The sequence below is a fragment of the Schistocerca nitens genome, chromosome 8 (assembly GCF_023898315.1).
Source record: "Schistocerca nitens isolate TAMUIC-IGC-003100 chromosome 8, iqSchNite1.1, whole genome shotgun sequence".
Taxonomy (NCBI): Eukaryota; Metazoa; Arthropoda; class Insecta; order Orthoptera; family Acrididae; genus Schistocerca; species Schistocerca nitens.
In genome coordinates, this window is record NC_064621.1 from 503,724,502 (window position 1) to 503,739,300 (window position 14,799).

The window sequence follows — 14,799 nt, forward strand, 5'->3', positions numbered from 1 at the left end:
GAGAACTACGTTCAGTTTAGATCTGCTTTAAGCAGAGGGAATATTTTTGAATTGAATTTGAAGCTAACAAAGTAAGTGCGCGTCAGAGTAGAACTTCAAGATACGTGTTTGTAGTGACGAAGTTGCCGATATTTCGCTACCGTACGAGCTCATATAAATTTATTTGGTGTTTTAGTACACGATGGCCAAGCCCATTTGCATTGCACGAATTATTCGTAGAAAAAGTGATTCATTAACGTAGATATGGAGTAGCTATATCAGATTTGTTGCAAAGATTATGGTTTCAAGCTCTTTTCGTTTAGATTACGTTAAATACCCGTTTCATTTTTACGCTGTGAGAAAGTACACCGTCACCTCAAGTAGGTGAGGCAAAATTTAGCCATTTTATGTTGTTGTCCGCTTTGGAATCATATTTCGTTTAAAGTAGAATGTTTCAAGGGATTAAAACCGATGTCAGAGTGTTATGAGCTCACATCTTAAGGTTTAAATCTGTTGACCGGCTTTGAACACTCTTAGGAGAAGCACGTTATAGTCCCCTATTTGTGAAGCATACTGGGATATATCAGTTAGTGCCCGACATGTACAAGAGGTGGACATGATTCTGAAGAAATACATTGCGAATGCAGAGAAAGAACGATCCTTTCTCATTTAGCTACAATATAGCAGGTCAGCATGTGGAAGTAGTTAATTCCATAAATTATCTGGGAGTAGGCATTAGGAGTGATTTAAAATAGAATGATCGTATAAAGTTGATCGTCGCAAAGCCGGTGCCAGACTGAGATTCATTGGAAGAATTCTTAGGAAATGCAATCCTAAAACAAAGGAAGTAGGTTACAGTACACTTATTCGCCCACTGCTTGAATATTGCTCACCAGTGTGGGATCCGTACCAGATAGGGTTGATAGAAGAGATAGAGAAGATCCAACGGAGAGCAGCGCGCTTCGTTACAGGATCATTTAGTAATCGCGAAAGCGTTACGGAGATGATAGATAAACTCCAGTGGAAGACTCTGCAGGAGAGATGGTCAGTAGCTCGCTACAGGCTTTTGTTGAAATTTCTAGAACATACCTTCACCGAGGAGTCAAGCATTATACTTCTCCCTCCTACGTATATCTCAAGAAGAGACTATGGGGATAAAATCAGGGGGATTAGAGCCCACACAGAGGCATACCGACAATCTTTCTTTCCACGAACGAGACTGGAATAGAAGGGAGAACCGATAGAGGTACTCAAAGTACCCTCCGCCACACACCGTCAGGTGGCTTGCGGAGTATGGATGTAGATGTAGATGTAGGAATATATGTCAGATTTTTGAATGACAGCGATACATAGACTACTTTTCAGTGTAGACTTCCATGTCTTCTTGCATATTTCCTTTATTTTTTTTCAATGTCCGAAATGGAAACTACAGTACAAATCAAAATTATATTTGAAGCACTTAGCTACACCGTCCATTTATTTCTCTAAAAAATTGCCGCTGCTTTCCAGTACTCTCATTATAGAAGGCAGCCGCTGTTCTTTGAGCCAATTCTCTACGCTGGCCTTCAGCTCGTTTTCTGTGCCAAAGTACTGTCCTCATAGCCAGCGGTTCATGTGAGAGAAAAGAGATGAATATCAGAGGGAGTGAAGTCCGGGTTGTACGGAAACGCTGCTGGAGCATCTTTGTTGCAGCTGCAGCGTGCGGCCGCGCGTTGTCAGGAACAACGCCCGATGGCAACATTCCTCTTCGCTTATTCTCAACTGCTCTTTGTAGACGCTTTTCTCGAATCGCCTGATACACTCGCTGATCATCAGTTGCCACCCGCTTCCTTCCCTGACCGCCTGCACCTTGGATGTCTGTGCGACCTGCTCCAGAGTTCCTGTATTATTGCCACACTTTTTTGTCACGCATGACACGCTATGTCGGCTGCAAGGAAACCATATTGAACCTGTCCGCATGAAGAAATCTCAGCCTGCTCTTCAGACTGGCCACGAGATTATTGTTCTAGCCATTTTTAAGTGCTCGATGTGGACTCAAAACTGAAAATGCGATGTGACGCAACCGATGAACATACGAGGTGCATTCAAGTTCTAAGGCCGCCGATTTTTTTTCTAATTAACTACTCACCCGAAATCGATGAAACTGGCGTTACTTCTCGACGTAATCGCCCTGCAGACGTACACATTTTTCACAACGCTGACGCCATGATTCCATGGTAGCGGCGAAGGCTTCTTTAGGAGTCTGTTTTGACCACTGGAAAATCGCTGAGGCAATAGCAGCACGGCTGGTGAATGTGCGGCCACGGAGAGTGTCTTTCATTGTTGGAAAAAGCCAAAAGTCACTAGGAGCCAGGTCAGGTGAGTAGGGAGCATGAGGAATCACTTCAAAGTTGCTATCACGAAGAAACTGTTGCGTAACGTTTGCTCGATGTGCGGGTGCGTTGTCTTGGTGAAACAGCACATGTGCAGTTCTTCCCGGACGTTTTTGTTGCAGTGCAGGAAGGAATTTGTTCTTCAAAACATTTTCGTAGGATGCACCTGTTATTGTAGTGCCCTTTGGAACGCAATGGGTTAGGATTACGCCCTGTCCCAGAACATGGACACCATCATTTTTTCAGCACTGGCGGTTACCCGAAATTTTTTTGGTGGCGGTGAATCTGTGTGCTTCCATTGAGCTGACTGGCGCTTTGTTTCTGGATTGAAAAACGGCATCCACTTCTCAACCACTGTCACAACCGACGAAAAGAAGGTCCCTTTCATGCTGTCGTTGCGCGTCAACATTGCTTGGCAACATGCCACACAGGCAGCCGTGTGGTCGTCCGTCAGCATTCGTGGCACCCACCTGGATGACACTTTTCGCATTTTTAGGTCGTCATGCAGGATTGTGTGCACAGAAATGCCAACTCTGGAGGCGATCTGTTCAACAGTCATTCGGCGATCCCCCAAAACAATTCTCTCCAGTTTCTCGATCATGTCGTCAAACCGGCTTGTGCGAGCCCGAGGATGTTTCGGTTTGTTCTCACAAGATGTTCTGCCTTCATTAAACTGTCGCACCCACGAACGCACTTTCGACACATCCATAACTCCATCACCACATGTCTCCTTCAACTGTCGATGAATTTCAATTGGTTTCACACCACGCAAATTCAGAAAACGAATGATTGCACGCTGTTCAAGTAAGGAAAACGTCGCCATTTTAAGTATTTAAAGCAGTTCTCATTCTCGCCGCTGGCGGTAAAATTCCATCTGCCATACGGTGCTGCCATCTTTGGGACGTATTGACAATGAACGCGACCTCATTTTAAAACAATGTGCATGTTTCTATCTCTTTCCAGTCCGGAGAAAAAAAATCGGAGGCCTTAGATCTTGAATGCACCTCGTACTAGAGACAAGGCGCAACACATCTCCGCAAAGATTTTTCGGTTTGAATCGATATCTATTAACAGGCACAGTATAACACGAAGAATAACCAGTACCCCAGCAGTACCACACCGACTGCTACCACCATGCAGCACCGCTTCTGGGTTGCTGCTGGAATACTGGTTAGTGTTCGTTTTTATTGCCTCTGTTAATAGATATCAATAAAACGAATATCGCACTAGACTAATTCGGGGTTGCTCTGTCTGCAGGACACGTAAAATTCCGCATTAGTAATCCTTTCTCCATAATGGAAAACAAATCGATGCTTCTCGTCGACCATGGGGGTCGCATGAAAGATGTGAAGAGTAGTGTTTTTTTCAGTTGAAAATGGTTCAAATGGCTCTGAGCACTATGGGACTCAACTGCTGTGGTCATAAGTCCCCTAGAACTTAGAACTACTTAAACCTAACTAACCTAAGGACAGCACACAACACCCAGCCATCACGAGGCAGAGAAAATCCCTGACCCCGCCGGGAATCGAACCCGGGAACCCGGGCGTGGGAAGCGAGAACGCTACCGCACGACCACGAGATGCGGGCCGTTTCAGTTGACTCCAACTACACATCGCAAACACGAAATTCCAAATATCTGCCGAAACACCACAGAAAAAGTGCCTGACGGGTTGTATGAGGGTCATCCGGTATACGTACTGAAGAGATTCACTGCTAACAGTCTAGTAGGATACTATTGGGTTCTTTGCATAACAGCCATTATCTAGAATTTATTCACATTTAGAGAGAGCTGCTATTCATCACACCAAGAGGAAATTTTTTCCAATACCTTTTGCATTTCCTTACACGATCACAGAATGGCAGCAATAACAAACATATTTATAGCAACTGTTGGAGGTGCGAGATGATTTTCGGTAAGTGTCTGTAAACTTTGGATTAGCATTTGCTGAAAACATGGCTTACTACATGAAAACTTTTTGTCTTGTGTGCACAATTGTGTTATTTGTGTTCCATTTTACAAAGTGTATTTAAGCATGATCGAAGAAAGCAGGAGCAGAAGACAGTGATAAACGACTCACGATGAGTCTGAAATACCGAGCCCATAATCAGGCAGCCAGAATAATTTACAGGACAACAGGAAGATCGATTGTAGTGTTATAGGGATTAGATTGCTATTACAAAATTTAAGTATACGAGAGACTGAATTCTCTCTCACAATACACGGAAATGTCAGGGTTTGGTAATATGAATATTTTGACTAATGACGTTCACCTGAAAACCTATCAGATTCTCAAAAAGTGTTTAGTGATAGCTCTTACCACATGTTGTGTGTGCGGGCAGGCATATTCCTAACATGGATGAGCCACATTTCTAGCTTTTGTCTCATACTTTAGTAAATGCATCAATAAAATTTTTTCCCCATTTTTGGACAGAGACACATTTGAGTGATAAGCCTCGAGAAAGGTGACGGTAAAAATGTTTATAATAATTACTACACATCACTACATTTCGAAAGCAAAGACAAGACAAAGTATTGCGATTATACCAAATATCAACAACTCTCAAGACTCTGATGCACAATCAGAACGCCTAGAAATACAGGAATATCTTTCAAATGACTCTCACACTACTCTGAATGCACAGGGAGTACTTTATCAAGCTCTAATTAGAAAATGAGATATCTAAGCGCTAAAAAAAGCGTGCAGAAAGTTGACGCTGCTTCATTCAGCTAAAGCTTACGTCCTATTAAAACATTCTGCAACAGAAGCCTGCAATATTTGATCTAATGGCAGACTTTGATGACCAGCCAAAGGTAATAAATGACACTAAATGAAACAAGTGCAGGATCAGGCGACAAACGACGTAAATGCAAAATTCAGAGTGTGCTGCCGTATTACACAGTTGAGACAATATGTAGTCTATCGATATCGACAAGGCAAACAGCACAGCCACGGGAGGCGCCACCGCAACATTGACGAACAAGCCATTTATCTAACTGACTGCAAGTCACATGGTCAATGCCTAAGGTTCCCATCTGCATCGATTTTTTCCACGACAGTCCCCAGGTTCAATAAACTGTGCTTGTGCCAAAACATAATCTTTGGAGAGCGTTAAAAATCCCAGATTTTTCGACTTATAAAGCGTATCTTTCTGTTTGTTTTTAGGGTTCCGTACCTCAACCAGAAAAACGGTACCCTTATAGGATGGAATTGTTATGTTTGTCTACCTCTCTGTCTGCCTGTTACACTGTTAAAGTCGCCTTTCTCAGGGTGGGGTAGACGTATCAAGCTGAAACCTGAAATTTATTTCACAAACTAAGATCTATGGTCTCTTGGCCATGTAAAACAATTAAACTTCTAAGGCAATGCAGTGAAAAGGTTCGACCATTTATGTCACACATTACCATACAAACTCATTCCTCAAAACCTATGGGATATTTCCCATTGACCTAGAATATTGATATTTAGTAGGAAGAAAGGTTTCATAGCACAAGCGAAGCAAAAAATCCGAAAACTGTCACCTTATAATTATATCACACGAAAAAGCAACTTATGCAATGTTTTGTCAGTCTGTCTGTTCATCTGTTAGGACCCGTTTGTCTCAGAAATGGATAGGCATTCACGTTCAAATTTATGCCACATACTGAGATCTGCGATCCCTTGACGGTGTAAAACATTTAAGCTTCTAAGTAAATGCAGTCGAAAGATACGGTCAATTATGTCACACATTTTGATACAAACTCACACACCAGAACCTGTAAGATATGTCCCGTTGACCTAGAATCCTGAAATTTCAAAAGAGGTAAAGTTTCACAGTACAACTAAATGGAAAAAAATCGAAAACTGTTAGTGTGTAATTGTGTCCCACGAAAAAAATATTTTTTGGAGTTCTTAACCGTCTGCCGTTTTTCTCACACTCTAAGATCTGGGCGGTTAAAAGCATTTAAGCTTCCAAATCAGTGCAATGAATAGATACGACCATTTGTGTCACATATTTTGATGCTCGCCTCTTCACTCATTAAAACCTATAGGCTACGTCCCGTTGACCTAGAATCATGAAATTTGGCGAAGAAGCAAGGTTTCACAGTATAAGTAAAGAAAAATTGTTAAAATGTAATTATATCACGTAAAAATATTTTTTTGCCATAAAGACAAACATTGTATTTGTCATCCGTTGAAAGCATAATAGAAAAATATTTCTGCTTACAAACATCAGTGTAAGCTATAGTACTGTTCGAGCAAGTAAATAAAAAAGTATTATAGAATTTACTCTCTCTCCGTATGCAAACCGAAGTCCCCTGCTCGCTTCTTTTCATATGTCTTGGTGGTCTCGGGAACTACTGAAGAGATTTTAATACAGTCTTGGAATTTCCGGGACCGATATCTCACCATTATCGATATTGATGACAAGCAAAAATTGTCGAGATTCTCGATTCCTGGGACAGAGGAACAGTCTATAACCGTAATTAAATTTGTACTGAATCCTCAATGCGCTAGTCCTGCTCGCCCTTGGCCTTTCTTTTTTTAAATTTTTGTTTAAGTGGTCACCTGACGTGCATAAACCCTTTTCGGCCCTCAAGTTGAAATGGTGATATTAATTTTATTTATACATAGTTGGTTCCAGTACTTACAGCTATGATTTTAATATGTTGTGTTAAACTTCCTATGCCTGTTATGGGGATACATAACTACAGAGGACAAGATGAGAATGTTGAGTGCGCACAGCCTGATTTACACGGAGACAATAGGTTGCGAAACTAGTTTCTTCAAACTAGCGTTGAGTAAGCAGTTTCGTAAGTGGCTCTCTGCACGGCGACAATAATGTACACTTCAGTCTCGACATTTTGTGAGCTCCATAGTACCATTTTCCTATTACGAATGAAACTGGAAGTAAAATTAGCAGTGGCAGAGTTCATGCTACTCTGACATAGGCACAAAAGAGCACCAAGAAACGTGTTTGGATCCGTAAGTCGATAAAGAGAATACATCGGCTCTGATTTCCAGCGACCCTGGTGAAAGAAACTGTTGTGGAAGACACCATAAGCTACTTCATCCACCTAATAATGATCGTAGAACAGTCCAGGAATCTTCTCAGGAGAGTTCATTATGCAGTAAAGAATTAATATACTAATGAGATATCATCGGAATTGAAACTGCAGATCACATTGCGTTTATTTTTGCAAACGTCTGTGCAGTAACCACATCGTGATCCAAACTCCACAACTGGTAAATTTCTTCCAGATATTTTTTGCGTTCCCTATTTGGGAAGTTTATTTTCTTCGATTTACAGATATCAAAGCTTTTCACTTCGTACACATCAAATTTTGTATTTCATATTTTTGCCATGAACTCCAGGTTTTCATATTTGAGTAACCTGCTTATTTGTGCAGCTATGCTTTTATCGGATCATGCTATTCGGTCAGTATCTTCAGTATGGATTCATATTGGCCTCTTAATACCTACAGTCTTTTTCAATAATTGCAGATAGGGGTCTATATGTGGAATGTATTTTATCCAGCAGCATCGACATCGTAAATCTTTCAGTCTTCATATTACGAAGAACTTTCCCAATTATAGTACTGTGTCACACTTTGTTCTTGTAATGATTAACATGAAATTCCGCAAGCACCCATGCATAGTATAACTATCCATAGTCCACCTCCGTGGCTGAGTGGTCGGAGATGTTATCTACTCGGGGGATGGGTCTTGTGTTGTCCTTGTTATCATTTCATCATCGATGAGCAAGTCGCCGAAATGCCATGAGATAAAAACATTTGGATTAGGCGGCCGACAACCCCAGATGAATCTCCCGGACAATACTCTCATACGATCATTTCATTTCTTTTCGTTGTCCATAAACAGCCAATTTTGTCAGTTTTCCACTTTATATCGCAATTACTGTAAAGCCATCCAACACAAAAACATACCCAACAATCAGCTTCAAGTCATTAAAGCTGGAAGGCCCCGGAAATGATTAGTTTCACTAACGACTTACGCCACTGCGAAATTTAATTTCACATCGCAGTGTCTCCCTGCAAATTGTGTATGAATTGTAGTGCGAAATTTACAGGCGTACCCATCGCTCGTAGTGAGAATTTACTATTAAGATAATATCGCCAATACCATGTTGAGCGAAAGGTAAAGAAGACGTACTCCCTTCTTTAAAATTTCCTGAATCTAAAAAGAAAAAAGAAAATATTTTATGATGTGCCGATGGTAAAAAGTTTTTAAAAAGGAGCCGCATTGGCGATAAAAATTGTCACTGCCAACATGATTAGCCGCGGCACTATATAAATTATTATGCTGAAAGTAAAAGGTGGCTGTGTCTCATCAGTGTGACAGCAGGGTAGCCCCGAGCAGACCAAGGCAAAAGCGGTCCGCACGAACATGTACAGAGACCAACTGCTTGGTGGAACGGAAGCTATGGCCAGTGTAACGTCATATAATCGTGAATAGGAACGCTGCATCCCTACCTTTACAAGCGAGGATAATACACCGTTTTATTACGTAATGAAACCTGATCATAAAAACAATCAAAATTAACCGGAATGCTATGGTGCTTGAATTCCAATTGGTTATTCAACGTGAACTGTGCTTTTCCGTTTTATATCTAAAATTTTTCTACTTCCTCTAATAAATTCGAAATATGGGGTTTTTCTTTTTTACGAACTATTTTTAAATTTTCTTGTGATGTGCCACTCTTCGCGTAAGTGCGCTGTTAATGCAAATCCTGGCTTATTTAAGGCGTTCCTGAAGTCTTGTTCGAAATGACTTATGGGGTTTTTCCGTATATTTCTTAGGGTAATCATTGCAGTATAATGAAACAGTTGTATACTGCACTGCATGAAATGATTTCATGGATTTTTATCGCAAATTCGGCCCCTTTTTAAAAAACGTTTGCCATCGGCTCACTATAAAATATTTTCCTTCCTCTTTTTAGATTCAGTCAAATGTTAAAGAATAGAGCATGTCTTCCTTACCGTTCGTTCGTCTGAATAGTAAATTTTTGATTAGGAGCGATGGGTATGCCCTTTCAGTATATGTTAGACATTTCTCTGTTAATTTTAATATTCACAAAATGTGATGACACTGCACATTGTTTTTTACCGTGTAGTTTGTATCTGATGTTGCGGCTCTAAGCCGCGAAACCGGTTGTGTGTTAATAAACAACAATTTTACCAGCTGTTAGCGGATTTCTTCCCAACGTCATGCTTTTCAACACTTACGGTTGCCGGGAATAAGAAAGAGTTCGCGAAAATGAGCATTGAACACGAAAGGTTAATCGACAGTATACGTCATGTGACATAAAAGAAGCACGAAACTGCTTTTCAAAACAATTAGTTCAGACTTAAATCTGATAGCTACGTATCATGAATACAGTTACAGACGTGGAAGAACAAATTAAAAACCATTTAGTTACATATGCATGAATTGCACTGCTGACGTAATTAAAATGATGGTCAACCTGGAGTTTTGATGTTCTCATACTAAAACGCAATCCAGTAGCAAGAATGTAATTTGCCATGGAAAAAATAACAAAGATCTCAAAAGAGAAAACACATTTTATTGCAGTAACCATAGTGTTCCAGCCGTACAAATTTCAGCAAGATTATTTTCTTTCTTGTTTGCAGAGACATAGGTAACTTCGTCCTTGTTGTGAAGCTATTCCATCAAAATCAGTTCGAAACTCACAATATTTGCATTTATATCGTACCACCAACGAATAACGATATTAATCTATTATTTTTCTAAACAGGTAAATTAATATTACTTCTGTTGACTGAAATTTCAATCATGTCTTCAGTTGTACTAAGCCTGCGTTTTTTCTGAAATATGTTGAATAATACCTAATTGTGATTGAAAATTAAATGGGAAAGCCCATGGTGGTAATCGTGGTAGTGGGTTAAGCTTCAGTTCACTCTGCTAGAGGTGCAGATCTATGAAAAAGAGCGCAACGGTCGACCTTATTAAGTCACATGAATTGGCGGAGTCGTAAAGGTCAGAAGAGACATCAAGTTTGTACAGCCCGCAATGCCACCTTATGTCCTGTCAGGATGTGTCTGCGGCAGACTGTTCGACGACGACCTTCGCTGTACCTGCCCATTGGCTACAGGTTCGATTCTATGGGAGTGTGTAGGTGCTGATACTTCTGGGTTTTTACTGTCTCTGCATATTTTCTACTGGTCGCGTACCGGAAAGTGTTCCAGCGTTCTGTGTTGTAACTTCCACTTTGCGAGCTCTATACGTGTGCTACTGCAATCGCAGTAGTTGTATTCATTTGACAGCTGCCCACTGGAAACAGAAAATTCGTTGATATACTTTCCATATATAGAATGTTGTAATGAAGTACGCTACACTTCTTGAGCGTTAAACTCAATACACGTCATGATAAATTTTTAGCAGTGATGCAGATGCAGTTACCATCTTGTAATTAGCCGTATGGTCATCCACAATATTCTATACTACTTTTCACATGCATGGCATATTCTTAGTGAAGCTGTTGTTGAGTTTTTCACGACCGTATTACCATTCTCAAACAGAGGTACTTCAGCTGCAGAAAATAAAAACAGCTGATTTGCTTTGGTTTGGCTTTAAGAAAACATTTGAGGCAGCTCTCCACACTAGTCTATCTCGTGTGTGTTCTTTCACAATTATTGCACCACATACTCATTACAAACTGCTAACTATATTCAAGCTTTGCTGTCCCCCTACAGATCCCTCCCGCCATTTTCCATACGCACACACACTTTTCAACATAAAAATTTAGCCTAACTATTGCTTGTGTCCTACATGTTCCCTCTTTTAGTCAAGTTGTGGCATAGAGTTCGTTTTTCCCCAATGAGCTTCAGTACATCTTCATTAATTACTCTATGTAAACAATATTTCTCAGCATTCTTCTGTAGCACTAAATTCCAAATCCTTCTGTTGCCTTCTTGTCTGTATCTTATCGCCCACGTAAGACTGCACTCCAAATAAATACTTTTACTTGCGTTTATATTCAGTATTAACATATTCTTTTTTTTTAGGAAACCTTTTGCAGCTGTTGGCAGTCCACATTCTATGTGCTATTTACGCCTTTTACTCGTAAAGATTTTGCTGACCAAATAGTATAATTCATTTACTACTTTTAGTGTCTCATTTCCTGCTCTAATTCCTTTTCTATAACTTGATTTAATTCGACTACACTCCATTACTTCAGCTTTTCTTTTATTTATCTTCATCTTATAATTTCCTTTCAAGATACTACCCGCTTCATTCAACTGAACCTCCATGTCTTTTGTCATTCATTTCTTCCCCTTGGAATTCAGTCCCATGTCCAAATTTCTAATTAGTTTCTTTACTGGTTGTTCGGTGTACAAGCGATATTTCAAATATTTTTAGTAATGTTCAACATTCGAGAGCATTTTGGTCATGACTACAGCTGTACTGTCACCTCCAAGCATGCACTCCATCGATTGAGCGTCAGAGAAAGAAGCATTACTGTTCATGAAAAGGATGTAATCAACCACGGAACCAAGAAGCATTGAGTAATCCTCGAACCAGAAACCTGTTTTGAATAACGTCCACCGTTGTTGACTGTTGGCCACGCGTTCAAAGAGCGATTTAGAACCACGTCACGCATACAATTTCCTACAGACCTTCATCCGTCACAGTGACAATAGAAAGTTTTATGCACAAATAAGCGTTGTTACGATTACCACCTGTAGCACTGTATTATAATTCTACTCATATTTACAATAAGAAATCTCATATGAGTGCCTCTAACGCTGTACTGATTCCAGATCTGAGTTTTCTTGCAGTTTGTTTGCAAATGCAACATTTAAACTTTCTCTTCACAGCGAATTATTTGAGAGATTATTCGTCAGTTCCGTTCCACTACTGTGTTGGATTCCATCTCAAAAAAGTGTTTTTCGCATATTAAAAATACACTCCAAGAGAAAAGAAATTGACCCACCAGCAAAGAATTATCAGAACGGGATGGAAATCGGTAGATATGACGTACATGTACAGAAAAATAAATGGGATAATTTACTCAAGAGAAAGAGCTCCGCAAATTGAGCAACTTAATAACGCGTTGCTCCACCTCTGACTCTTATGCAAGGAGTTATTTGGCTTGCAACTGGCTGATAAAGCTGTTAAATGTACTCCTGAGGGATATCGTGCTAAATTCTATCCAATTGGGGTGTTAAATCATCAAACTACCAAGCTGGTTGGAGGGTGCTATCTATAATACTCCATTCTTAATTTGGGAGAGATTTGGGCACTTGGCTGGCCGAGGTAGGGATTGGGGTTGGGTTGTTGGGTTGTTTTGAGTGAAGAGACCAAACTACGAGTTCATCGGTCTCATCGGATTAGGTAAGGAAGTCGGCTGGGCCCTTTGAAGGGAACCATCCCGGCATTTGCCTAGAGTGATTTAGGGAAATCACGGAAAACCTAAAACAGGAAGGCCGGACGCGGGATTGAACCGTCGTCCTCCCGAATGCGAGTCCAGTGTGCTAACCACTGCGCCACCTCTCTCGGTTGAGGTAGGGATTGGAAATCAGGTAGACAAGCAATAGGAACTCTCGCCGTGTGTGGAAGCCACTATCTTGCTCTAATGTGAGCCTAGGATGGCTTGCCATGAAGGGAAACAAAATGGGGCGTAGAATATCGCCGACGTACCGCTGTGCTGTAAGGATGCTACGAATGACAGCCAAAGGGGTCCTGCTATGAAACCAATTGGCACCCTAGACCCTCACTCCTGGTTCTCATGACATGTAGGGGGTAACATTCAGTTTGGTATCCCTTTACTGTCCTGGGCCTCTCTAGACACGTCTTCTCTGCCCATTGGGGCTGACGTCGAAGCGAGACTCGTCACTGAAGTCAGTTCGACTCCAGCCAATGTGATTCCAGCCCGAAGACGTGTCTGGAGACGCCCCCAGACAGCGTTGGGATACTACGCTGACCACTTTGTTTGCCATCTGCAGAACCTTTTTTTTTTTTTTTTTTGCCCAATGCCGTAACACCAAATCCTCCATATATCACTGTTGGCACTACACATAATAGCTGGTAACGTTTTGCGGGCATTCCCCAAATACAGACACTTCCGTCGGAATGCTACAAGGCCATGCATCATTACTCCAAATCACTCGTCTCGAGGCATCCACTGTCCAGCGGCGTCGCGCTTCGCATCACCTCAAGTGTCGCTTAGCAACTACTACAGAAATACGTGGCTCTCGAGGAACTGCTCGACCATGTTAGCCCATTCTTTTTAACTCACTGCGCACAGTCACTGTGCTAGGTGGACTGCTGATAACACTCTGCAATCCGTTGATTTTCTACAACGATCCTCCGCAATACTCGACGTTCTTTGTCCATCAATATATGACTACGTGGTTCCGTCAGTACGTGAGGGCTACCAAGTCTTGGCTCCGCTGCCATTGTTCCTTCCCGTTTCCATTTCAGAATCACATCACCAGCAATCGACTTGGGTAGGTATGGAAGGGTTAAAATTGCCCTGATGGATTTGTTAGTCAGGTGACATCCGATGAATAGTCCACGTGCGAAGTTACAGAACTCTTATGACCAGCCTGATTCTTCTGTTGCTGTTTCACTGCTGACAACGCAGTACTCCGCACCTCCGTTCATACTCTCATGCTCATAAATTAAGGGTAATTGCAGAATGTGGTGCCACACAACGTGGCACTACACAAAACTGACGCTAATAGCATAGGCACATAGGGAATACACACAACACAGATCTGTAAATCCACGGTGTTGGTGATACGTTGAGAAAACCGTCCCGAAACACATGTGCTACAAAACGCCACTGTCTCCTGCGCATGTACCACGACATCAATATGGGATATGATCATCATGCACACTTACACAGGCCGCACAACGGGTTGGCATACTCTGGATCAGCTGGTCGAGCAGCAGCTGCTCCCATTCTTGCACCAGTGCCTGTCGGAGATCCTAAAGTGTCGTAGGCGTTTGAAGACGTGCTGCGATACGTCGACCGAGAGCATTCCAGACGTGCATAATGAGGTTTAGGTCTGGAGAACAGGCAGACCACTCCTGTTTCAGGTACTTCTCCACGATGGCAGCTCGGTGGGGCCGTGCGTTATCATCCATCAGGAGGAAGGTGGGACCCAGTGCACCCCTGAAAAGGCGGACATACTGGGGCAAAATGACGCCCTGATACACCTGACCTGTTACAGTTCCTCTGTCAAAGACATGCAGGGGAGTAGGTAAATCAATCATAATCCCACCCACACCATCAAACCACAACCTCCATACAGGTCCCTTTCAAGGACATTAAGGGGTTGGTATGTGGTTCCTGGTTCACTCCAAATGAAAACCCGCCGAGATTCACAATTCAGACTATACCTGGACTTGTCTGTGAACATAACCTGGGACCACTGTTCCAATGACCATGTACTTTACGGGCTCTCCTGTGACCAGGGGAG